Here is a 26604-nt window from a genome sequence, read left to right as displayed (position 1 = left end):
GTATAACCATTATAATTATGATATGCTTTCATGTAAAACATGATTACATGCTACGCCCATAGTGTGCTCGCAGTCGTTTCGCTAGCTCCAGATATACCAAATTTGGTATCGGGCGATGTGAATTCGCATTGTTCATAGACTGTCGTGCAGCCTAGCGTAATTCGGGAGCGCCCCCTCAAGGATGATAGTAGGCAGACGCTCCCAACGATCCCTTGTTTGGTGGCGCTAGCCTCAGTGTTAACACGTTTGCTAGGAACGAACACAAACCGCTTTTTGTATATCGTGAATTAGTGAATATACCGAACCATCCTTGACACTATAAATCTGATTCGATCTTGCGAGAGGGGAAGTTTTTGTGAAAATGCGTGGCAACTCATGCTTTCGATTATAGCCTGCAGAGTACACATATCAGCTTTGCTAGATTTTCTGCAGCCACGTTGGATAATTATATGTAATTGTATAGCCTCTTCCGTTGAAACTCGCGTGGTTTTACGTGCGTATCATTCGTCAGTGCGTTTGTAGTGCATGAATTTCGTAACATTTATTGTATGCGGAAAGTTGTGCAGGCTCGCAATTTGCACTTCCAAACCTTGGCCTACGCTGCGCCGCTTGTTTTTTGCGTTCGTTGATAGATGGAAGCATACTGCAAGCAATTATTTTCTTGCTGGGTATCGGAGCGAAATGTTCTCCGCACCCCCAGATAAACGTGGTAAGTGACACTGTGCTGGTGTTGTGCGTGGTGAATGATGCATTGTTGGTGCTATAGAAGTCGTTCGGCGGAAAGAATTCCTCAGATTACTTTCGGGGGTGATGTTCAAAGAAGCAGTCTTCATGTTGAGAATTTTTCACTGGACGCGTAGATGGTTGTTAACGTGCGGGTAGGGCAGCGACGATGAACAATCGGCTGCTAGCTCACAAGCAGCGAGTTGCACTTCACGTCCCGTCGTGCGTTAATGTTTTTTCATGCTCGTAAGTCATTTTTGTTGCACTTGTTGTATAATATACTTCAGCGAGCTCAAAATAAAAACATAGTTTTTTTGTGCAGTGTGATGTTGCCCAAATGCAGTGGATATCGCAAAGCGACGCATGCCACCAACACGCTCGAGCTTGATCAGTGAAGTGAAATGTTCAGCGCAAGAAATATGCAGTTATGACTACAGTCCATGCTAACTTCTCCTGTAGCTCAGCGGCGCTGTCCGAAAGACGTTGTTAGATGAATTTTTACAATTTTGACGTTGCGAAAAGCGTATGTGTGTATTCATTCCGATATCCTTGTTTCGATGGCCCTGATGGAACCTGTCACATCTGAGTGTGGCGAATTTCACACTGTTGGAGTCTGATCATGACTGTGACTCAAGCGCTACTTAATGGGAAGTGAAATGCTTGTATTTCGTTGAAGAAGCAGCTGTATGATGCTTACAGCTCAAGTAATGACGACGGTGTGATATGTTTGCAAACCATCGCTACGTTAAACATTCCGCCCTGTGCAGCCGCGACGTCATGCTACTCCCTAGTAGCCTACTACTGCGGCAAATCCGCCAGACAAGGTCAGCACAAATTATCTCTGAGTGCCGTTGAGTGCATACGTGAATTCTAGTTCGTGCAGTTTTCTGTAGCATGCTCAGGATTACGCAAAGCATCGTTAATAAACGGTCGATCAGCTGATACCACCACCCTGTGCAGCATCTTTAATAAACGGTCGATCAGCTGATACCACCAACCTGTGCACAGGGGCAAGAAATGAGGTTGCTAATATTTAGCAGTTGCTATCATTTGGGAAAGCACTTTGGTCCGATATACGCTCATTTGATGATCAAGAGTTCATCTGGTGAAAGCGGCACGGAGTGTACGTATGTGCGTCTTATCAATTTCTATGCGAGTTCACGGGTTTATCATCCTTCTGCAGCCATCTTGGATTGCATGGCACGCCACTTATAGGCTGTGGGCATTGCGAACAGGTGAAAGTAAATGACACGTCGAAACATGATAATCGTGATATGCATGTCATATAAAGCATGGTGACATGCTCCGCTGACAGCATGCTTGTGGCCGTTTCGCTAGCTCCACATATACAGAATTTGGTATTACATGATGTGAATGGATGACGAAGGTAAATGACTGTCCAAACTTGATAATCATGACATGTATGTGATGTAAAATATGACTGCATGCTACGCTCATAGCGCGCTCGCGGCCGTTTCACTAGCTCCACATATACCAACTTTGGTATCATGTGACGTGAATAGACGATAGTAAATAACATGTCCAAACATGATAAGTATGATATGCGTATCATGCAAAACATGACTACATGCTACACTCACAGCATGCTCGTGGCTGTTTTGCTCCCTCCACACATACGAAATTCAGTATTACGTTACGTAAATAATGAAGGTAAATGACAAGTCCAAACATGACAGCCACGACATGTGTGTGATGTAAAAAATGACTAGATGCTACGCTCATAGCGTGCTCATGGCTGTTTCACTAGCTCATTCATCACGTAATACTAAATTTGGTATCACGTGACGTCAATGTATGAGGAAGGTAAATAACACATTCACACATGATAGTCATGGCATGGGAGTCATGTACGGCATAATTTATGTTCTTCTCATATCGTCGTGCTCATTTTAAAGCGATATATCAGCCTTCCTCATTCATGCTTCGCATATCATCGATCCCCACTGTATGTGGAATCTGCCATTCTTTTCTGCATGAAACAAGCTAGTTAAGCAGTGCTGATGTTTATACAGGAGTATGGGGTAGGGGGCCTAGCAAACACTAGTTAAGCATGGAGTCTGCTATGTCCCACGCAGCACCTTTGACACACACCGTACCTCATTATAGTGGCAAGATCTGCATCGGGCAAACTGGGCATTGAATAATTAAGCAACCTAAAGAATATCACCATGTTTCTGCCTCAAGCTTTCTTATCACCCCATTACGCTGTATGCAATTCTCAGCGCAAACTGCTCCTACAGTGTTTGAGAAGCTTCAGGACTGCAGAAGATCATTTTGTTAAGATTACGCCCGCTTCACAAGCATTACAGATTATTCTGGAACCTACGTCGCCGCTAGCAATAACGATAGATGTTCAATGGCAAGTGTATAAATGCAGACACGCCTCGCCACTTGTCAGTTGATCGATGGCTGACGCTTTTCTCGCTGCTATCAATGCTAGTGTCTTGTTGTAATCTGACTTTCCTTTTTATGTGGCCACAAGTTCGGTCCGAATAAACAGTTTATTATTCAACCTGCAGTCTGCTCCTTTCGTCCACTTCACGGTCCTGTGATATCTGGTGGAGGTGCTGTTCTTTCATGTACCGGATGCCTCCGTCAAGCCGTGAACCTAGCACAGGGCGCGAAAAAGGCACTGATGCCAGCTGTGATGAGTGAAGAAAACGACAACGATGGAAGTGCGGGGCAAGGCGCGTGTAATGTGCGCGTGAGTGTCAGCGAATCAGCTGATGACCTGTGGTGGCCCATAGAGGTGGCGTGCCACGATTGGGCCACGTGCGACCATTACGTGGCAGTAGGCTTTGTGGCTGGGGACGAGCCGAAGCAGCGGCAGACGGGAGACAGCGGGCCGAAGCGTCGGACGCAGGCGATCCAGGTTCCGGCCAGGGAATGCGGCCGTCCACGCTACTGCCGTCCAACTACCAGCTGGGGCGGCGTTGCCGGCACGAGTACTGCATCTCGGGGCGCGGCCTGGCCTGCTGTTCTCTTCCTTGCCGAGGGCATCGCGGATCTCGGTGAGGCGTCTCCACGGTCAGCCGTTCGACACAGCGATGAACGTGGCCTGGCTAATGGTCACGGTTGCATCGAGCATCGCGTCACGACGCACGCTCTTCGCTGGACGGGCTGGCCATGCCCCGCATGGAGCATCGTGTCTCCGATGCGGGTTGACTGCTCCGTGGCCGCACCCACGCCATCAAGCGCCGGTGTCACCAGAGCGTCGCACTTCGGCAAGGGACGAGCGAGATGTTCTGCCGGGCGAAACGCGGGAGTGCGCACAGAGGAGCACGGAGCCGGGCGAGGATTCAGGGTGGCCGAGGATTCAGATGCCAGGGGAGTTGCTGGCTGAATCTAGGATCGCCGAGCGGTGCCGAGCGACGCGCCAGACTCGGACGTGGGCCACGAGCTCATGAGCTGTAGGGTGCACCCGAGGGTACCTGGCGGTGCCCTGGCCAAGAAGAAGGAACGTGCGGAAAAGAGAGCTCGAGGGTTGAGGCCACGAAGGCAGAGGAAGCGGTGCGCCGCTCGAGAGGACGAGTTCCTGGCAGCGTTCCTGAGCCCGACGTGAGACCCGGTGTGTCGGTTCGAGGTCGAGTCCGTCGGCCTGTACAAGGTCCAAGGGCGAGGCCTACCGGGTGTGGTCCTCGTGAGCCGTGGCCTGATCCTGGACCTCCGGAGTTGCGACCCTGACTGCTGGGTTGGCCGCGACGTCCGACTCAACGGCGCTGCAGCTGCACACGGTAGCGTATCCGTGCGTTGTCAGCCGTTCCACCCATGCCATGAAATAAAAAGTTCATGTTAATCCTTTCTCGTCCGCTATCAACAAACATAGTGACGAACGTCCGTTAACCATCACACCAGCCATGAACAACGAGCTAGCCGCTGGCAACAAGGTCTGCCACCGGAGTACAGGTTTTTGCCGGACAAGACTCGGAAGACCAAGACGTTGATGTTGACCACAGCGACAATGACAGCGCCTATACCACATGCACCACTCTTGCTCTGGCAACCCAAAGAGCTGGCAACTTTCCGCGGATCCCCACTAGAAGACCCGGAAAGCTGGATGGAAAGGTTCGACCGCGTCGCCGTCTTCAATGACTGGGCCAACGATGACAAGGTCCGGCATGTGTATTTCGCCTTAGAAGATGCTGCTTGGACCTGGTTTGATAATCAAGAGTGAAGCCTCACAATGTCGGATCACTTTCGCGCCAGGTTCCTCACCACTGTCGCAAGTGTGGTCCCCAAGGAGAAGGCTGCCGCTCTCCTTGAAACGCCAAGACGCTGCCCCGTCACACTTTCGTTGCCAGACACCACCACCACCACCACCGACGTCCTGCCGTTTGCCAACGAGCCAGTGCAGCACGCCAAGGAAAACAGACGTTTGGCGTGCGCCTGACAACCGCCCGCTCTGCTATCTCTGCGGCGAGGCCGGGCGCACCTACTGCCATTTCCAGTACCGACAGATGGGTCTATGAGGCTTGGACATCAATGCTCTGTGTCTACAACAGGGTGAACGACCCTATGACACTGCTGGCTACCTAGCGGGAGCGCTGTCATCACCCTGACAACCTTATCGTTCACCGTCGCCAGGCCGCTACGCTTCACCTCATTGTGGGCAGTACACCCGCCCTGTTCTGGGCCGATCTTTGAGCCCTTACTCGGATTTTGCTAAGGCACGTTGCCGGGCTAGTTGGTTGAGATTCATCATTTTCATTGGTATAGCGCACCACGACAAGGACACACACAAAGGAGAGATGCACACACACACAGCGCTCGGAAAACTAAGGGCAGCAACCGGTATAGTTGTGGTTGCTGTAAGACGAAATACCGAAGATTCTCCACCAAGGACACCGCACCCTGAAGAAGGCGTCACGATGCAACGTGGAAGCAGCGCAGCAAATAGACTTAGCCGTGATCCGATGCCACGACCCAACCGCAATGCATGACGACGAACCAGCGACTCCGACGTAATATTCGACGGCTACCTCATTACTGCTCTCGTAGATACTCGAGCCGACTATTCTGTCGTCAGTGGGTCTTTCGCGGCGAAGTTGAAAGAAGTGAGGACTGTATGGCAAGGCCCTGAAATCCAGACTGCTGGAGGTCACTTAGTAACGCCGACTGAAGTCTGCACAGCAAGAGTCACCATCAATAACCAGACTAGTCCTGCGAGCTATGTAATCTTATGAAATTGCTCCAGAGATGCGATAGTTCGAATAGACTTCCTAAGTCAACACGGCGCTATCATCCTCCTGTGGTCTTAGTCAATCACACTAACCTCAGAAAACACGCTGCCGACTCCTACAGTGCCAAGGAATCACACATTGAATGTGCTACAAGAGCAGGTCACCGTGCCGCCTTTCTCCAGCGTCGTAATTTACATTGGCATCGAAAAAGTCAAAAACCTTGAAGGCATCGTCGAGGGCAATCAGCACCATCTTCTATATCGGCAGATATATATCGCAAGAGGCATAGCTGAGCTGCGTGACGGCTAAGCAAAAGTGGTGCTGACAAACTTCAGTCACGAATGCAGGCACCTCAATCATAGTACAACGGTTGCCTACGTCGACAAATTCGCGGAGGCCAGCAATTCATTCTCCCTCTTCGATGTTGCCGATGCTGCTTCAAGAAATCAAGGTACCGAACCAGATTTTGATGTGAACCCGAGTCTTTCGAAGTGCAAGCAAGACCAGTTCATGTCCCTGCTCTTCCAATTTCAAGGACTTCTTCTCGTTATCATCGAGAGTTCAACAAACTCCAGCCGCAAAACATCGCATCATAACAGAAAAAAGTGCCCGACCAGTTCGACAAAGCCCATACTGAGTCTCGATGCAAGAACACAATGCTGTAAAGAACTAAGTTCACAAAATGCTACCCGGCTACAGCATTCAGCCATCCAAGAGTCCATGGGTGTCACCCATGGTATTAGTGAAGAAGGACAAGACTACATTTTCGCGTTAATTACCGCTGCCTGAACAAAGTCACAAAAAAGGACATGTACCCTCTCCCACATATAGACGACACCCTGGACCCACTCCACAATGCGAAGTACTTTTCTTCGATAAACCTCAAAACGGGCTATTGGCGAATTGAGGTTGACGAGAGAGATAGAGAGAAAATGACCTTCATCACACCAGATGGCCTCTTCGAGTTTAAGGTCATGTCATTTGGTCTTTGCTCGACACCTGCGACGTTCCAGCGCGTCGTTGACACCGTGCTGTCTGGATTGAAATGGCAGACTTGCCTCATGTATTTGGATGATGTCGTCCCGTTTTCCTCCAGCTTCGACAAGCATCTCCGGCACTTTGAAGCAGTGCTTCAAGCTATGGACGCCTCTGGACTAACCCTGAAGCCAGATAATGCCGCTTCGCGTCTGAGGAGCTCTTGTTCCTGGAACGTGTGATTAGCAAATCTGGAGTTTGTCCCGACCCACGGAAAGCAGCCGCCATCGCTGATTTCCCACAGCCCACTGACAAGAAGGCTGTACGTGGATTCCTCAGATTGTGCGCCTATATAGAGGTGCTTTGTCAAATGTCTTTCACACATCGCCGAGCCGCTAACTCACCTCTCGAAAAGTAACGTCGAATTCAGGTGGGAAGCGACACAAGGGAGAGCATTTTGGAAACTTAAACGCCTCTGGACACCACTGATACTTGCGCATTTTGACAAATACTCCGAAACAGAGGTACACACTGACCCAAGCAGCATAGGACTTGTCGCCATCCTTGTGCAAAAGTATGATGGCGTGGAAAGGGTTATCAGTCATGTTAGACGGTCGCTATCCAAGGCTGAAGAGAACTACTCCACTACAGAAAAGGAGTGCCTTGCCATCATTTGGGCAGCGGCAAAGTTCCGCCCTGTTGAGGAAGAAGAGACAAGACGGCGGCGATGAGCCCGTGCCGAGGTCACAGTTTCTATTTGGGACGCAGGCATAGGCGGAGTCGCCGCTGCAGCGTCCAGCCAGGCCAGGAGCTCAGCCATTCTGAATTCTTTGTGGCTCGCACTTCAAGAGCCACGCGGCTTTCTTCTTCTTTAGTGCAGCAGCTGGCCAAGACTGACGCGACGCTACGTAGGCTCCTTTCCTAGCACTTTGCACGATTTCAAACATGTATGAAATAAAAATCGACAGAGATAGACACTATGTTACATGAACGGGCAGTCTGTGGTTTGTCCGTGGGGAAGTCCGAGTTGTTACAGTGAAAAAAGGTTGGGTGATTGCGAGGTTCTGCGGGCGGCACTAGGAGCTGCTGAGCGGGTGAGGTGCACGCCGAACAGATGTTGTATGTAGCGGTGATGCAACACGTTGATGCACTTGTGGCAACGGGCATCGACGACACCAGCGGTCGCTACTGAGAAGACAGCTCAGTGAGCAAGATGGGAGCTCGATGACGGCTCGTGTGGGGAGGCGTCACAAGTCGTGTGAGATCAGCGCAGGCACAAACGTTGGTGAAAAGTTAACGCTGTCTGAATGGGGTGCGGGCATGAGCACGCAGGCCGATTGTCCCTAGAACGGCATGCTGCAAGGAAAGCTCTGGATTGCACACTGTGGTCTTTGACGGTCTGTAGAGGAAGCGACAGGCAGGCACATTGGACAGAAATTACCTGGTGGTAGGAGCTTGTGATGCACCTGGATGGTACCAACACTGGCACATCTCTGTCGCCTGGACTTGAGCAGCACTCGTGATAACGACTCTGTTGTTGAAATTCATGTGGGGAGTGCTGATTTGGCTCAAGTTCCTCTGCACTGTCTTCAGAGGTGTTCGGCGGCAAGTCGTGCATCGCAGAAGGCTCAAGCTGTGCCAGGGCATGGTGCGGCGTGTATGTGAATATGAGAACACCTTTTTCAGCCGGCACAGGAGAACTTAAGTGTGGAACCGCGTGCTGACCGCATGCTTGCGTGGCCAGTGGATCATGACCAGGTCACTCTACCGCAGGTAGAACTGGAGCGTCGTCCGCAGTTGTTGCCATGCTGACGGTAGCTTTGCTGCTGGCGTGGAAGACAGCTGGTACGGTTACGGGGCTACACGTGGTGTCAGCGAACAGGTGACAGGTAGCGCCGGTTAAGGTGATGTCTTGTTCACTTATGTGTCCACAGGCGCTGACCGGTCATCCAAAGGCCAATCTTCGGGCGCTGTACGCTGCGATACGTCAGTGGAGTTGGTGTTCGTTGGACAATCGCCTACCTGGTTGTTGTAGCATAGCACTAGATGAGATGCGGTCAAGGGGAACCGCGAGGAAGGCTTTATCAGCGTAGATGAAGCAGCACCTTCCGTGTGGTTAGTCCCTTGTCGATGTTCAGCATTGTGAAACCGTAGGACGGTGTCCAGTTAGTCCGTCATATGGGCGGAGACTCCAAGAGAAATAGGTGAGGCGTAGTTTGAGGTCAGGTGGGAGAGCATACTCCAGGACCTCGAACATGAATTCTTGGAGCCAGATGCTGTTGAGCTTCAAGCCAGCCTCGAACTCGTGGAACCTTGACTCAATGCCGGTGGTGGGGAACGGTGGTAGAGGCAACGTTTATAGATACTTTTTCAGTTTCAGAACTCTCCGCTTCGCCTTCGGGGACCAGGCGGCCGGCTGCAGTTCCCGCCATCGCGGCGCTGCAGGCCGACTTTGTGCCAAGCAAACGAGGGTCGTCTGCTACAGCTAGGTGCGGCGCAGCTGGTGAGCAGCCTTTACACAACACCACAACTTCTTGGTTTAACCACGAAGAGTATAACGCAGAGCCTAAATGCATGTGTGGCATGTTTTCAGGTCCTTGGTGAAAATAATAGCTCGTGTAGCGTGGTGCTAGGCAAGTACTTGTCGATTAAAAAGCCGTTTCGCCACCCTGTAGCTTCTTGTTCTTCCAGGTAGTAGAAACAATATTTAGAGCTTAGTTGTATTATAAACGTCTCGCCGAAGCCACGATATAGCTGTGACTCATCTGGTTCCAGCTTAGTTGTTTAGAAGCTATTTCGAGTCTCAGCGTATGGATCTTTGACGCTGCGCACATTAATTTGCGCAGCAAAAAGCACCTCGGTTAGCCTTACCCTGAACCAAGTTGAAACCGAGCCATTGCTGTAAGGTATCAGTCACATTTAAAATTAAGTTGAAACTGAGACATTGCTGTAAGGTATCAGCCACATTTAAAATCCCACTAAAACGACGCTATTTCTCTGTTCAACTGAGATTTAAACCAGTGTACTTTTTTCTTGTGAAGTGTTCAGATTTATAGGCGTGTGAGTGGATAATACTTAAAATCATAAAAAAATGGAAAGTTTGTGAAAATAGTAAAATATCAGTGTATTGACACAAAAACACTTGTCACTGTCACACACTTTGTAAACGCTAAAAGGACACAAGACACACATACGTCTGTTAGCGCCAGTCATTCCCAGACAATCCTTGTGATGAATATTTTTTAGCGGCGCACTTTCTCCTCCTTTCACTATTCCAGTAGATGCATTCTGTGAATTCTGCGTTATAGAAGGCTATTACTGGAGGTTTTTCCGCCTCTTCAAGGACCGCCGAACTCTAGTTGGGAGGTAGTTGAAACACACTTTTTTTTTCAATCGCTCAGAAAAAGTGAAGTCCTCCGAAGGAGCGGGGACCTCCTGCCGGCATTATTCTGGCAGATCGCAAGGCAGCAGCAGTTGGTTGTTGTACAGGTACCTTTTATTTTTCGGCTTCATTACAATTACACCGGGAAATTCGAAAATAATTAAGGAACTCCATCACTCCTCGTTGCCCATGCACCTTGGTCGGTTTACACTTCTCCATTCATGATATGCCTATATGTCTTCAGGATGTTGCTTTCTTACACGTCTTTACCAGACTTTCCCATGGATCTTTCCCACTGCTGCAATAACAGCGTGGGTCAGACAGTGTGAAGAAGTGGCTTTTTTAGGGGCTTTTCCTCTACCCTCTGGTGCACCAGGTCACAAAATACATCGTTATGATGTCCGCAGGGTCTTAGCTATGGCACACGGGATAGCAGCATCAGTAGAATTAACTTCGTGCCCGATGCGTCCACACATACATTGCGTTAAAACTTCCTTGTGCCCTTGTGTTCGTTCAGCACGTCAGACCCCTGTTTCTTTTTTTTTTTTTGTAGAGCCCCTCCACAATGGAAACTAATATGCAGAAAGTAGTTTAAGGAAACGCTCTGTTACTCTTTTTTTTCTTATTTCAGCTTCACGGCCCACTACACAACTCCCTACTGGACATCTTGCCATCTGCAAGGTAAATACAACACGCTGTTTCAGAAATGCTGGGCTAAACAAATTTTTGCCGGTACCTTCTCCGACTCGACAGCTCGCTGCTCTCCCGCTTCACCGCCGAAGGAAAGAATAGAGCGTCAGCTCGTGTCGCTCTGTCGCGCTTATGTTTACAATCTTGAGGTGAGCTTCACAACAAAAAAAAGTGAAAAAGGCATTTTTAAAGGATCATATGGTGTTGAAATTATTGAATAAAACTCACGTGCTTTCTGTTTGTACAGGGATGAAAGATATGTTTGCATACTAAGTTTCTGTATGCGTGCTAGTTTGTGAGTAAATTGCGGAACAAATGCTTACAAATAATTTGCCTTTCTTATAGTACGCAAAGCAGTGGAGATTTCCTAACTTTGCTTTACGTTCAAACTTTTGGCCATTTTTTTAATATGTCTCTCAGCTCACTGCAGGGAGTGCATGCAGTATATTTACTTTTTTTTTGAAAATTTATGTGCTCAGCAACCATATCAGGGCCTGAATACTTCGTCTTTTGTTCACCTGGTAAATGTTATTTACAGTCGGAATATATTCCTACTTGCACTTCAAGCGTCAATGCTGCTGCCTTTTGGTTTTTTCTTGTGTACAGTAGAATTAACCTCGTGCTCGATGCGTCCACACATGGCCAATGCTTAGATCGTATCCGCGATTTCAACATTCTGAGAGTTTCCTATGTCGTGGATGTCTGAGTATCTTCGTGACTGTAGGTGTCGAATTGTCCTCAGAAGACAGGGCAAGCATGCCATGCGACGAAACATACACACAGAAAAAAAAAAGTGTGACCGAACATTGACACGGTACGGACAAAACTGCAGCGGCAGTGAAGCCTGCGGGAAGCAGCCCGTTACTTGTGGCAAAGTTCGACTGCAGCGCCTTCACACTCCCTTGGAGCAAATCGCGCTTACCTCAAAAGGAGGAGTTGAAAGCTGAAAAAGTATCTATAAACATTGGGTAGAGGCGGGTTGAAGTACGGCTGCAAGGCGTGAGCTGGCTGGAACATGACCACGAAGCTTAGAGGCAGCAGCGCAGCGCCAGTCGCTTGTCCATTGGTCCGGGGCCACCATATGTTGAAGGAAAGAGAGATGAGACAGCGGTGATGAGCACGTGCTGAGGTCACAGCTTTTATTTTGGACGCAGGCGTAGACGGAGTCGCCGCTGCAATTCAGCCATTCCGAATTCTTTGTGGCTCAGCCGTTCCAAATTCCTTCACGAGCCACGTGGCTTTCTTCTTCTTTAGTGCAGCAGCTGGCCAAGACTGGCCTGACGCTACAGCCCCTACCTCTACGGCAGGTTTTTCAAAGTTGTGAGCAACAACCACGTCTCGTGTTGGCTAGCCATTTAGGTTGCCTTGACGGTGAAGCCTCAGACTTTAAGAATTCGACGTTACCATTGTTTACAAGTCCGGAAGAAAACTCTTGACTGCTTGCCTCGTGCCCCCATCGAACCACCCCTGCCCGACAACCTGGATTATGACAGCTTGTTAGAAACGACAACTGCCGACGACTTCGCTGAGCAACAGTGAGCTGGCCCCGGACTCAGAAGCCTTGCGGAATACCTTGCGAGTAACAGTATGACTGTTCCGAACATTTTTAAGAGAGGACTGGAGTCTGCCTTTCGAGCCTATCACCTTCTCGGGGTTCCTTCAGCAGCGAGACAAGAATTACTGGAGGCCCTACATGATGACCCATTGGCTGGACACCTTGGTGTTTCCCGGACACTCACAAGAATATAAGAAAAGTACTACTGGCCACGACTTGCCACCGACGTCATTCGTTATGTCAGGACCTGCCGCGACTGTCAGCGACGAAAGACACCGCCAACTAGGCCAGCCAGACTTCTCTAGCCCATCAAGCCACTTCGCCAGCTGTTCCAGCAAATTAGCGTGGGCTTACTGGGGTCGTTTCCGACGTCAAATTCACGGAACAAATGGATCGTCGTAGCTTTTAACCACCTCACATGCTACGCCGAGACAAAGGCCCTGCTTAAAGGCAGTGCCTTTGAGATAACAAGATTTTTCGTCGAGAAAATCGTCCGGAGTCACGGAGCTCCACAGGTCCTCATTACTGACAGATGTACGGCCTTTACAGTAGACCTAACTCAGGCGATCCTGAGGTACAGCCAGACAAGTCACCGCCAGACCACTGCTTACCATCCACAGACCAACGGCCTGGCTGAACGTCTTAATAAGACCATTGCTAATATACTGGCCATGTACGTCGATATCAAGCACAACACGTGGGATGAAATCCTTCCGTACGTGACCTTCTAGTAAAATACAGCCGTCCAAGAAAGCACACAGATCACGCCATACAAGTTGGTCTATGGAAGGAGCCCGGCAACATCGCTCAATGCTATGCTTCCAAACCTCGCTGACGAAGAGAACCTCGATGTCACCGCGTACCTTGAGCGCGCTGAAGTAGCTCGTCAACTTGCCTGCCTGCGCATCAAGAACCAGCAAGCGATCGACAGCCGTCGTTACAATCTTCGACGAAGCTTCGTGGAGTACCAGCCCGGGGACTGTGTCTGGGTATGGACGTCAATACACCGGCGTGGGCTCAGTGAAAAATTTCTGTGACAGTAGTTCGGACCGTACAGAGTAGTTCAATGTATCGGCCCACTTGACTACGAGGTTGTTCCCAACGGCATCACGAACTCCCAACGGTGCTAGTGTGCTAGTGTGAAATGAGCATGCTGACACTATAATTCTTTAAAACTGTATGAAGTTTAAAGCCCCAGTGTCTGAGTGCTGCGGTTTTTTACTTTCACAACTCAAGCCAGCCCTCACTGCCCCACATGGTGCTTTGCCTTTAATGACAAGCCACTATGCCAGGGCCATTAAGCCATACTGGATGAAATCCTTTAAGGGGAAATGAACCACTTTTTCAAGTAATCATGAACTCACCTTAATATCAGAGTTCAATGCCTCACAAATCAACTGCCACAAAAATTTCAAAGCGACTCGTGTTACATGGGATTGCTGCTCATTTTAAGTGGTCTCTTCTCTCCTCCCAATGTGCGTTGGCAGTTACACAGGAAGGGATGGCACAAAAGAAATAGCTAAGTAAGCACACATCATAATCTAGAGCACATGTGATCACTTTCACCTGTTGCGATTCTCATATGCATGAGTGCGACTCACTACATGATGTTAGCATATTGTGGAGAGCGGTGTCAGCACCCTAGGGCAAGAAGTACGTCTGATCGAAACACCCCTCTTGATTTGTGTTATCTGTTGTTTTACAATATACAGCATGGGTCTGAAAGTTAAAAGAAAGTGAGCAGAGGGCCCCGCCGCGGTGGTCTAGTGGCTAAGGTACTCGGCTGCTGACCCGCAGGTCGCGGGTTCGGATCCCGGCTGCGGCGGCTGCATTTCCGATGGAGGCGGAAATGTTGTAGGCCCCTGTGCTCAGATTTGGGTGCACGTTAAAGAATCCCAGGTGGTCGAAATTTTCGGAGCCCTCCACTACGGCGTCTCTCATAATCATATGGTGGTTTTGGGACGTTAAACCCCGCATATCAAAGTGAGCAGAGGCATCTCTATGAAAAGAGGGCTCTTGTGTAATTCACAACTTTGTACATCACTTCTAAACTCTCCTTGCTGCACACCTATAAACCCCTCAGTCAAACCTTGCAGCTGCACAGGGCTGCAAGGTATGACTGAGGGTTTATAGGAGTTTGTGAGTTTATAGGAGCGTCTGTTATCCACAGAATGTCTTTTCACCATGCCTAAGGAATGTTTCTGACCTGTTTAATACTTGGATATGGCCCTACAAAAATTTATGAACATAAAAAAGCATGTACCAATAAATGTTGAAGCATTCGGCTGCAAATAACACAAAAAATGTTGTTATTAAGATGATAATACAGTTGAACCCTGATACAACCAAACTGATTGGGCTCGGAAAATATTTCATTGAAGCCAGAATTTAGTTGTAGTGAAATTGAAAAAATATAGCTGATCTGAGCTAGCAAAACAAAGGAACGTTTATTCTTAAAATTAAAAAAAGTGTCCGCTGCTTCCTATTCATTCCCAGCAGTGTCACGACGCGATTCACAGTCATGCATAGCGAGGCCATGTTTAAAACCATGCTGAAACAATGCTTACAACTGCTTTCGTGAAAATACCAAACAGTTGCATTAACACGTTAACACCAGCAGCTGTCTGCCGTCGAAGTGTATCCGACAACACCGCGATGGAGGCAGGGTATCGTGGAGCGATGACTTTTGCCTTATTCTATGCCATTCTTATCATCCATCACTCGCGGCTAGTAGATTTGGTTAATAATACGGATGACCAGCCGCTCTGATTAGGTACCACACTGGCTAAGCGCGAAAAAGATAAGCATTGGAACCAGAAAAGGCATCGCTCCGCATTTGCACCCAGTAGCTGCGTGAAGGAAACCATGAACTGAGCGACTGAGCTTCAGCTTCCGATTGTCTGCTGCTCGAAAGCAAGCCAGTGGCAAAAGCAGGGCCTGGCAAGGCAGTCTCATTGCCATCGCTATCGAGCAATGGCTACGCCCATGCTTGCTGAACAGCGGCGGTTTCTGGTGGTGCCAACGCATGTTTTAGACTTCGTCGAAGTATTTTCAGGTTCTGAAAATGCATCATAATGTTAAAGATTGGGTTTCCTGTATAGCAATAAATATCTGAACCTGGAATTGCATTGTGAAATTTCGTTGAAGCGGGACGGCAGGAAAAAAAAGTGTTCATTGTGGTGACAACAATTTACGCATTGACTTTTTATGGACTGCTGACAGGAAACCGTGAATTTTTCGTTGTAGCGGAAATTTTGTTGAAGCGGTGTTCGTTGTAGCAGGGTACGACTGTATTGGCAAAAGTTATGAAAAGTCGGCTCTTCATTGTACTACCATGATAAACTGAAGTTTGACTACATTTGTCACTGACACCCAGTAATCAATCTCTTTCAAACAAGTTCGGTACATCACCGACATAGCAAGCACGACCAACTTTCATCTGCACGCACACTCTGTCCAGATCCTCTTGTAAAAGAAGAACTTTTTCTTCAGTTTCTGTGTTAAGACTGGTGTGAGAAGTGTTCTTGTATTTTTCAGATGCAAGTCGCACACACATGAGTACACACATAAAGTACAGCAGTGTGCAGTACATGCTATTTTTGCATTTGAAAAAACAGTTTCTCGTTTTTTTTGTGCACCTATAGTTACTTGTTTCTAGATGTTTTCCATGCACCATGATTCACTGGAACCTCACCAGTTGTGTCGGCACATAGCCTAATTTTTCTAAAAAGGCACTCCTTTCACTCTTTTTCACTGTGTTGCACACAACACATTTTCCCATGGGGCGTGTGTCCACAATTCTTGGAGGTGATGTGGTCATCAAGGGATGGCAGGTTGTTCTGACACCTGTGGAAAGATCAAGGGTGGTCACAAGTTTCTTCAGTTGAATTTTCATCACAAAGCGTTCAGAAATTTGTGATGGCACACCATTAGCATCGCTAATTAGCTTCAGAAGGGTGTCATTGCCAGATTCAAAGACAAATGCAGAGTGGGACCACAGTGGGCCCAGCTCTGCTACACGTTTCGGAAGGTGGAGAGCGCATTAAACGACATGGCACCTGCGCCATACAAAGGCTCCATCTTCAGAGCAAAATCGAACAGTCTGTCCATCGCTGCCCCGACTTCATCTCTGCTGATTTGATCCTTCAGAAGAAGGTAGAGCGATGATGCTAGCAGGAACATGTGGCTGTGATACGGGCGTGGCAAGATGCCATCCAGGTGTGTGGCAGCGTAGAAAAGGGCCCACCACCTCTATTCACTTGCCTTCCACAAGCCTCTTTCTTTAATGCTTCGTGGTAGTCTCGTGAACCACCGCGCTGGCTTTACATTGGCGAGCCTGTGATCCAACTTGCGTATATTTTCTGGCTGCCCAATATAGGATGGAGAGACCGGCGAGCCAAACCATGTCGGCAAGTTGCTTGGCCACACCTTCTAGCACATTGTGCACATAATCGGGACACACAGACCACACCACATCAAACCCTGGCAGCCGGGCAAGTGGTGAAAACCCTTTGATGCCATGCGATGGTTCACCCGACTTTAGGGATATCTCCATGTCTCTTCGAAAGGTAGCATCCGTCCTTGGTTCTGGCTCGTGGCCATCTTTCAAAATTGGATATTTCAGTGACCCTGTAAATAAAGAAAACATAAAATACGCCTTTCAAGAAAGTTGTAACATGACACTGTTTGCCAAAGGTGTGCAAGAATTAAAAGTCAGAAGCGTTGCCCAATAGTGAGCATACAAAATATATATATTTACATTTATGCTTGAGTCCGATTGCTTATCAAATGCTTGATTATATATTTATATAAGATTACAAGCATAGTTAAAAGTATGCTTTGTTTTGAATGCTTACTGTGCTAAAATACTTGTTAGTAAATTTCATAAATGTTACCACTGTTGATCGTCATTAGCAAAAGGTGAAAACTCACTGTATGCATTGAAATATCTGCATGTGGGAAACTTGGAAAACTTTTGCTAGACACACTAAACTGAACTCTTGCTTGAACAGATGTGATACTCACCAGAGATATAAACGCACTTGTGGTGACAAAAGCTGCAGCCGTAATACCCATTAAATTGCTTCATGTTGAGTACTGCAGCCCGGGCAGGCGCATCGACGCAGCAGCAAACCACACTGACTTTGTATGATAACTTGAGACCGTTGCAGTCCCACTTTATAGCCCCAACTTTACTGATATTTTCAATGAATAGCTCCAAAAAGGGTGCCGTTTTCAGATGCCCCTTCCCAAAGTAGAGGCCACAAAGTAGTATGTTGCTTCAGCACAGTGTTACTGGGAGTTCATTTACAACACACTGAATGGGCCACAACGATCATTTGCTGCACTTGAATGCCCTTGTTCCGTCAACGTTGAAAGTCACCGTCAAGTGAGACCATGACGCTTCCTTCATCTGGTTTTTGCACAACTTGCCATCAGTTATGTCGGTGAGGTCTGTTTCGTGAGCACGTGACTGCTTTTTTTTTGTAGAGCAGCTAACAGCCCTTTTGCAACACCGCTGCTAGAAAGGAGCACCTCAATTTGTTTTTTCGCATCAGTCATCGCAAAGTGATTTTCTGGGGTATTCAAGGCTGTGCACTGTGGACACACGAAGTCACTCTCACTAGGATTGGGTACGATCGATCTACATTCTTTACAGTAGTAATGGTGTTTGACTGTACGAACCAGCCACAGTTTTCATGTTTTTCTGAGCAGGTGCTTGGATGTTGGCAGAATTTGCTTTCTTAAAAAAAAAGTTTATCACCCCACTAGTTTTTCCATATTGGTCCAGTTCAGTCCCGCAGATGTACTGTACGCCATCAGGATAATCATTGCTTCTCTGACGTTTAGGTCCGAGTTCGGCAAGTGCTCATCAGAAAACAAGTGGCAAAACTCATCTTCATTCTGCTCCGATCTGTGTCGCTATCGACATGGCGGTCGCTCATGCCTGCATCGTCCCAAGCCGAATTTGTAGTTTGGTGGGAATCGCTTAAAAGCGAGCTTTCCTTGCAGCCGTAGGTGTCGCCGGGATCAGTATTTTCATCGCTGCCACTATGTCCATCAATAAGACTTCATGTGTCGACCGTCGCTACTCCAGAACCCCCGTTACCAGCTGAAGTTTGAGGAGCATTATTGCTAGAGCATGGCTCGCCGGCAGATAGTGCCTCGGCCGCTTTTTGATATAGGCTCGTTGTCCGCGGTACTACATAATGTGATCCAGGCTCCAAATAGCACTTCCTCTTTTTTGATCGAGGCTGGGGTTGACTTGAGTTTATCTTTCGTCAAGCTGTACGCAAACTTCAAATAACGCGCTTCATGTTGTCCACTCAAACTGAGGCCACAATGAACAATTTATGTGGGTCCAAAATGCATTGACAGAGGTAGGGTACACCCTAAATGAAGCTTCACATTCACACCTTGCTTGCCTTGCCTTGAAGATGGTGCACGCGGTGCCGTCAACTAGTATAAAACATGCAGCGAGACTGCCATGAGGCCGTGATGTCGATGAGATCAACGCATTAGCAGCGTGGGCCGACGCAAATGACATCTGGTGACACTACTTGTTTGTTTTACATTAATATTTACTGTGATTATACAAAATATAAAATATATTTTTAAGAATCAATTTTCTGGCATGTGTTAAATTTTAAGAACTAAACTGAGTTACTTTAATTCAAAATTAACTTTGTTTCGATCATAGTTTCAATGAAGTTGAAAAGACCCACTAAGGACACCATCGTCATTGTGATCGCAGTGCCTGTTTTTTTTTTGTGTTCTGTGTTGTTTTGTAGCGCAAGTGTTTGCCGGCGATATGTTTGCATATGTACGTTTCCGCGACGATAATTAAAAGCGGATAGTTCCAATCGCTTCTTGTAAGGATCTAGAACCTACAGATACTGGCGATTTCAATGCTCGTAAGTGATACAGAGTTTTGTGGGAAGATGACACGCACTGCGGCCACTACCATGCTCAAGTGATTAGGCTTTATGGTGAGTGTGCCTATTCTTTTCCACATTCAAAAAGAAAAAGGAGGAAGTAGTCAGTCTGAAGTTACCCACTGATCATTTTTTAGGAGTTGAGGACGATGCTCGAAAAGCTATGGAAAAACGAACATCTATCCCTCAGAGACCAGACAGTGGCTCCTCTGAAAGCTGCAGTTCAGATGAAGTGGAGGATCCGTCGTTTGAAGAAGTAGGTTCAATTGTTCACGCGCAGCCGATGTGCTACCTACCGGTGTAATTATTACCGAGAGCCAGCTTTGATATGGACCTGCCGAGTCGCACACAGAGTTCTAATGTATACGCACGTGCGCCAGTGCAGTCATATTTACTCTTGCAGGTGGTGATAAAGTTGCAATATGTCGAATAGCTACTTATGTTATTCTTATAACGAAGTATGAGTGCCGCTTTGCCATTTTTTTTCATACAATTGACTGGTTTAGATAACATTGGCTAGTGCGGATGGGATGCACGACAATGTGTGCGCCTTGTTTTTACATAAAAACAAGCCATAAACTGTGAAAATAATTCGAACTAAGTTATTTCGAAATCCCGCTTACTTCAAATATTTCCGTGATCCTGTATTTTTCAATGCAAGTCTAAACGGACAACTAGAAGCGGCGGTCAGCACCAGTTCGGTTAATTCAATAACTTTGGGTGCCTTGTACGTGCCAATTCCTGATTTCGCCGCAAACATGTGGAAATAACTGCTCTTAATAGTCAAAGGCAATGCCACATAGAGATACTAATGAGTGGCAGCTGAATTCAGCACTCTAGCCTCGATCGCTACTTCCAGCAAAAAAAAAAGAGAAAGGTCTCGTAGTCAACCAAAACGTGCGCCTGCGGGGAAAAAAAGTGTTTCACTGCAATAAAGCAGTGGCAGTGACGCGTTGGCAGCATGTCGCACATTTCTCACTACGTCAGCGCATCGATGCGCTGACCCATTCTTCTGGGATTGTAAAGAAATTTAATGAAGGACACTTTGGCGGAATTCGCGATGTATACGAATCTCTAAATGCCGGTTTCTCCAGCAATTTGTGCACTTGCACCGCTGGCAGAGTTCTTGCTTGCAACGCCTACTTCGAAATTTAGCGTGAAAGCTTCAATGGTCATGCTTTTCAGCCAAAACATATCGCCGATTTCGACACACTGGCCATCGTTAAATTCTTTGTTTTACCAGGAAGAATTGGTGAATAGTCAGATCAATGACATGCTGACGCAGCGAGGAGCAGGTGACTTGTTGCCCGCTTGTCATTCCTGTATTGCAGTGAAACACTGTTACATGTGTAGATTAACGGATGGCCAAGCGGTACTGGCTACCGCGAACAGTAGACCATTAGGCCCGTGAAGAACATGAGAACATGTTGAGCCCTTTGCCTAGAACGAACTGATTTTATTGTTTCTAAAACGGCCACCCCCCGCTGTGCCAGGCTTGCACAGCTCAACACAACTATCAGCGCCACGTGGGGGCGCTGTATTTGAGCCAACATTGTAACATTCCTCTCCACTTAGGAGGATGACTACGGGGAGTACATATTGACTGGTTTCCTAGTCCTCGTGCCACGTCGCAATTTCGGCGTGCTAGGCGCAGGCACGACAGAGTCACTGTTCACATGCACACCACTGTTGAGCGCAGTCCTGTCGGTCTCCGTGGCACAGCTACTCCCAGAGAAGCTAGTTCCAGGTAGCTGTTCCTGATGAGGCACTTCTGGAACAGCTGGTGCATGGAGAAGCGGGGGCTCCAACTGTGGTGGAGCTGCAGGGATAGCAGTTTCAGGAGAGGCCAATGTTACTGTCTGCACAAGGCGCAAATGGTCGCTGTGTCGGTTTTCCAAGGTTCCATCTTCAAAACGGACACTGGCTGATGACAAAGTGATGTTCACAACACTAGCAGGCACCCAGAGTGTACCTCTGTGAAAGTTTCGCACGTACACGTCATCACCTGGCTGCAGTAATGGAGCCTGCCGGGACCCTCTGTCAGCATACAACTTCTGCTTGAGTTGCTTTAGGAATACAGATGCCTGCAGGCTTGGCCTGAGGACATCCTTCACTTCACTTCATTTTCCCTAAAGACCTCGCAGGGAAGTGCTACATAAGGGGTGGTGTTAACATAATAGTGGCTACATAAAAAAACAGTGGTTACACACATTTACAATATAGTGGCTATGATGCACATACAGGATAGTGGCTACAATAAATTTATTGAGACATACCAAGTTTTATTTTTTCAGAAAATGAGGATAAGCAGATGGTTTCGACGATATCGCGGGGCAGGCCGTTCCAGTCAGCTGATGATCGACAAAAGAAAGATTCAGAAAAAGTCGCAGTGTAGCTGCAGGGACAAGTAACTTGTAAATGGTGCCGTGTGCGCAGAGATGTGCGCGGTGGCAGGGCCAGAATATATGGGGCATGATGAAGTGAGCTGTAGAAAAACTTGTGAAAAAGAAATAATGAATCGATGTGGCGCCGGGACGATAGCGTGTTTTAGCCAGACTGAATTTTTAGTTGTGATACGCTGGTATAATAAAAATATGACGATTGAATGAACCTTACTGCGCAGTTATGAATGGCTTCTAGGGCTTTGATAAGGTATGTTTGATGAGGTGACGAGATAGAAGTGTATTCTAGCTTCGGGAGGACGAGTGACTTATATGCTAGAAGTTTTACATGACGTGGTGCATGGCGGAGATGGCGTTTTAGGAATCCAAAGGTTTGGTTGGCCGAGGCCGTAACGCATGTTATATGAGGTGACCTATTTAAGTTATGTGAAAAAGGGATAGCGAGGCACTTAAATGTACTTACTCTTTCTAATGAAGTGTTAGCAATAGTGTAGGGTGTGTATAATGGCTGTAGACGGCGAGTGAAACTTATTACCTTGCATTTGCTGGGGTTCAGGGTCATCAACCATTCGTAACACCAATCTTGAACATTGTTAAGATCGTCTTGTAAAAGATAGTGATCGGCATTGTTAGTGATTGGACGGTAGATGACACAACCGTCATCAAACATTCAAATTTGAGAGGCAACATGTAGAGGGAGGTCATTAATATAAATAAGAAATAGCAGTGGACCCAAGACGCTACCTTGCGGTACGCCAGATGTTACAGGAAGGGGGCCAGAAATGGAATTATTGACATGTACTGGCTGCGATCAGCTAGCAAGGAATTCATCAATATAATGGAAAATGTCAGGATGCAGGTTCAACTGTGAGAGTTTAAGTAATAGCTGTTGGTGGGGTAACTTATCAAATGCTTTTGCATAATCAAGAAAACTGGCATCGACCTATTTGTTAATATCGAGGTTGATATGTAAGTCATGGATGAACATGGCAAGTTGCGTTTCACATGAGAGGCCCTTGTGGAGTCCATGTTGAGATGTGTGAAAAAAGTTTCTGGTGTCAAGAAACTGCATCATATGTGTGTAGATGACGTGCTCTATTATTTTGCAGGGTATACTGGTCAGGGAAATCGGTCGGTAGTTAAGAGGAGATGTTTTGATGCCTGATTTATACATAGGAACGATGTGTTCTTTCCAGGTGAGAGGGATACTACTGGAAGAAAGAGACTGCAAGAAGATTAATCTGAGATAGGCTGCGCAGATGTTCTTGGTGTTTTTTAACACTTTCGGATTGATATCATCTGCCCTAGATGAAGGTGAAAGTTTAAGCTTTTTTATTATGGCCATTATTCCTTTCTCGCTGAAGTGGATTGCTGACATAACATCCTGGACAGGGGGTGGGGTACAGGTAGAGGAGCATCAGGTTCAGTGGTGAATACAGATGAAAAAGCAAGATGAAATACCTCAGCACATTCTTGTTCAGGAATCGTAATGTCGTTATGGTCGGTAATGATAACGGTAGAAGGTGGGTTGGGATTCAGAATTTGCCAGAATTTTTTAGGGTTGCTTTCCAGTACATAAGGCAAGGTATCGTAAAAAAAGGAGTGCTTGTCACGACGCATAACTGATAAGTAAACTTTCTCAGCTACGTAATAATTTTCCCAGGCCACAGCACAATTTTTCTTCCTTGCCAAGCGGAAAAGGCATTTTTTATTATTTTCTAGAGATTTTAATTTCCTGGTGAACGAAGTATTGTTGTGGTTGGCTTGTACCGATATAACTGGAATATGGTTAGTAGCAAGCTCAATCAACTTTTGTTGGAAGATCAACCAGTTTTCTTGTAGTGTGTGGCAATGAAAATCGGTACAGAAAGTCGGGTAATCAGCAATAAGCTCATTGTTTATGGCATCTTAGTTACCTAAGATGCCATAAGCGTATTGTTTTATTTCATGATTCTTGTCTTGGCAAGATAAAGCTGAATGCTGCGTGGATTATTTTATGGTCGCTAATTTCACGGAGGTAGGACATTGAAGAGAGGCTATTTGGGCTATTGGTTAGTATCAGATCTAAAACTCTGGCCGAATCCTGCATGATGCGTGTTGGTTGCAACACAAGCTGACTTAAATTGATGTTAAAGCAGAGATCTAGTAACTCGTTATCATTATTGCTTAGTGATGAAGGTGGATTTCCAGCCCAGTTTGTGAGGGAAGTTAAAATCCCCGAAGAATAATACCTGAGCGTTAGTATATTTTGTCGTGAGTCTGTCCAGGACGCAGCTAAGCTTCTCAGTAAAGGCTGTATCTGTTCTCGGTGGGCGGTAGCATACACCAAGTAAGATGGTATGAGGAGGGGAGCTAAAGAGTAGCCATATTATTTCAAGGTCACTGGGCGTATGAACAATGGTGCAAGGCAAGGTATTACTGACGGCAGTGAGCACACCACCGCCTCTAGAGTACTGGCGATCTTTGCAGAAAACCTGACAGCCGGGTAGGTCATCAAGTACAGCACGAAGGTTGCGAAGGTGCTCAGCATCATTTTTGCCAGTCACAAGAATGTCATCAAAATAGACTGCCACATGGGGCAGTCCCCTGAACAAGTTCTCCATCTCGCGCTGAAATGTGGCAGGAGCAGATGAGATGTGAAAAGGCAACCGGGTGTACTGAAATAACCCCATATGCTTTGAAATGGTGATGTACTCCCTAGAGGCCTCGTCAAGGACAACTTGCTGGTACGCATCTCGCAAATCCAGTTTTGTGAATTTCTCACCTCCAGCAAGCACAGTCCACAGGTCCTCAATCCTTGCAATGGGGTACTGCTCCACTATTGCCACCGAGTTTATGGTAACACCAAGGTCTCCACAGATTCTTATGCGTCCATCCCTTTTGGCCACAGGAACAATAGGTGCAGCCCACTTCGCTGTCTTGACTGGAACAAGAATGGAATCTCGTCTATGGATTTCTTGAGTTACTCCATCTGTCAAGGGGTACGGCAGTGGACGTGGCTTGAAGAACCAAGGCGGAGCATCTGAAGGAACATGTAGAGAAGCTTTAGCACCCTTGAATATACCCAGGCCTTCTTCAAACACTTCGGCATAGTCTTGGACTATGTGTTTGACATCGGAAAGTGTGTGGATGTTCACTTCAACGTCGTAAACGCCGTAAACGCCGATGCCCAGCTCATACATTCAGTTGCGTCCAAGAAGATTGGGTGATCCATCTCCGGTCAGAAAAATAGGTAGGTCGGCCTCTCTGCCATGAAACTTCACCCTGACGTCAGCTTCACCCTGAACCTTTTTTAGTTCCCCGGAATAGCTTCGCAGAAGCACTTGTCACGGCTGCGCAGGAACTGAAGGCAAAAGCTGAAGAAGACACGACTTGGCCATGACAGAGACACTTGCCACTGTGTAAACTGCCATGCGGAACGGCTTGCCGCAAACATCAACAGTGACGGTGAAAGGCAAAGGCGGCGTGGCGTAGTCGACCGGCCACATCTCAAAAACTTCGTAAGATGAAGTGATAGCAGCGTCCTGCTTGCGCACAGTATTAACACGATGACGGTTACTCGACGACGAACTGCAGGCCGAGAACAAACGAGCCTTAGTAGGGCTGTTGCTTTGGGCTTGGCTGTCCCTTCGTCCTGAATTGCACACCTTCACCTAATGACCTCGTTTGTGGCAGTAATTGCAGATTCTCTTCACATGCTTGCATTTTGATGCAAGATGTCCGTCCCCGCAGTGGTAGCAGGTTATGCCCCCAGAACCTGACGAGACATGGTGAGTCAAAAAAGCGCTGCTTGTGTTCGCTTGCGCTATCTCACCTGCGTCCCTTTTTGCTGCTTCCATTGCCAGGGCGGTCTGCACGGCGTCATCGAAGGTGAGGTCCGGTTTTTCCAGAAGTCGTGTCTGAACATCCACGTTGTTTATGCCACACACGACGCAGTTGCGGAGCATGTTTTCGCGTTCAGCCACGAAGTCGCAGTGCTCGGACAGGCTTTTTAGTGCTGCGATAAAATTGCCGACGGATTCTCCTTCCGCGCGAACGCGCGAGTTGAAACAAAAACGCTGCACGACAGCAGAGAGCTTCAGACAATATTGGCTTCCAAGAACTTGAAGAATCTTGTCCAGCGTCTTGCCACTGGGCTTGGTGGGCTTGACCAAATTGCGGAGCAAAGCAACGTTTTCTGCCCGCAGCAGCTGATGAACACGGCAGTACGCCTGTCTGGGGCGACATCATTCGCCAGGGAAAATGCTTGGAGCCGGTCCACGTAACAGGGCCAGTCATCTCCTCCTCCCTCGAACGGCTCGAGATTGCCGAAACTTGGCATGGTGAACAGATGGCAGAGCGGTGCGGGAACGAATACTTCCATGAAACTTCTTTTCATCCTCGTTGCCAGTTGTTACATGTGTAGATTATTGGATGGCCAGGCGGTACTGACTACCGTGAACAGCAGGCCATCAGGCCCGCGAGGAACATGAGAACATGTTGAGCCTTTTGCCCAGAACGAACTGACTTTATTGTTTTCAAAACGACCACCTCCCGCTGTGCCAGGCTTCTCAACTCAACACAACTATCAGCGCCGCGTGGGGACGCTGCACTTGAGCCAACATTGTAAAAAGCACACATTGTTCAGTAGGGTTGAGAGCTGGGCTAGTTGGTGAGACATCATTTAACCATGTGGTGTAGTAGTGCAATATTCACGGGGACAAAGAGGACAAGAAAACACGACACTCGCTACACTCGCAAC

The 26604-nt window shown here is 47.5% G+C and overlaps 2 protein-coding genes across 11 annotated transcripts in view; both read left to right on the top strand.

Annotated features, from left to right (window-relative positions):
- LOC142786495 (uncharacterized) overlaps positions 1 to 26604 on the top strand; it is a 65328-nt gene that overhangs the window by 25412 nt on the left and 13312 nt on the right. The window lies entirely within an intron of this gene.
- The window catches only part of LOC119181113 (uncharacterized), a 30456-nt gene continuing 4622 nt past the window's right edge, over positions 771 to 26604 (top strand). For 6 of the 10 annotated variants that reach the window (XR_012889073.1, XR_012889072.1, XR_012889075.1 and 3 more), the window contains exons 1-3: positions 771 to 9402; positions 10913 to 10962; positions 23060 to 23177. The gene's annotated coding sequence lies outside the window, so the exon portion shown is untranslated. Of the gene's footprint in view, positions 9403 to 10912; positions 10963 to 11034; positions 13531 to 15427; positions 19718 to 22427; positions 23178 to 26604 lie in introns of those variants that run through there. The other 4 variants (XR_012889078.1, XR_012889074.1, XM_075884213.1 and 1 more) reach the window with 4 other exon arrangements.

Source organism: Rhipicephalus microplus, unplaced genomic scaffold (assembly GCF_043290135.1).
Source record: "Rhipicephalus microplus isolate Deutch F79 unplaced genomic scaffold, USDA_Rmic scaffold_24, whole genome shotgun sequence".
NCBI classification, from domain to species: domain Eukaryota; kingdom Metazoa; phylum Arthropoda; class Arachnida; order Ixodida; family Ixodidae; genus Rhipicephalus; species Rhipicephalus microplus.
Note: the sequence above shows the minus strand (reverse complement) of the source record. Positions and strands in the feature narration are given on the sequence as shown.